This window comes from Sinocyclocheilus grahami, unplaced genomic scaffold, assembly GCF_001515645.1.
Source record: "Sinocyclocheilus grahami isolate Dianchi unplaced genomic scaffold, SAMN03320097.WGS_v1.1 scaffold2968.1, whole genome shotgun sequence".
Classification (NCBI taxonomy): domain Eukaryota; kingdom Metazoa; phylum Chordata; class Actinopteri; order Cypriniformes; family Cyprinidae; genus Sinocyclocheilus; species Sinocyclocheilus grahami.
Window position 1 is genome coordinate 8,117 of NW_015508141.1, and position 497 is coordinate 8,613.

Genomic DNA, 497 nt, shown 5'->3' on the forward strand with positions numbered 1-497 from the left:
TAAGTAAACAAACCATTTTGTTTTCTTACAGGTATGATCACTGATCTGTTCATCGACAAGTTCAAATTTAAAGGACAAAATGTCAAAACAAAAGTTTCACAGCTACTTGCAATTTTAAACAACTATGAACTTGATTCATTGATGGAATTTTTCAGTGAAGCTTAATGGAATGTAAAAATTAAATCACATTTTAGGAATGTATTTTGTGCATTTAGTTTTTTTGCAATAAACATTTGATATTCTATAGGAGCTGATTGTACCATTACAGATTCAAATTAAAATGTTCAATGTAATAAACATAAAAACCATGTGTGACTGCAGTTGTTTTATATATTTTTAGAACTCTCATATATTGTCTAGTTGCATTTCTACAGAAATAAACATTTTCATGAAAAGTTTGTGTGTTTTGTTTGTCTTTCAGTCAGGACATAAACTTTCAATTAAACATATTTTGAGGTGTGGTGTGATTTTTATGTCAGTAGTATGAATTTTTTTTT

At 27.2% G+C, this 497-nt stretch overlaps 1 protein-coding gene across 1 annotated transcript in view; it reads left to right on the plus strand.

Annotated features, from left to right (window-relative positions):
- LOC107575872 (Bardet-Biedl syndrome 7 protein-like) overlaps positions 1-497 on the plus strand; it is a gene marked incomplete at its 5' end in the record, with an annotated part of 6,632 nt that overhangs the window by 4,820 nt on the left and 1,315 nt on the right. The gene's annotated exons all lie outside the window — the stretch shown is intronic.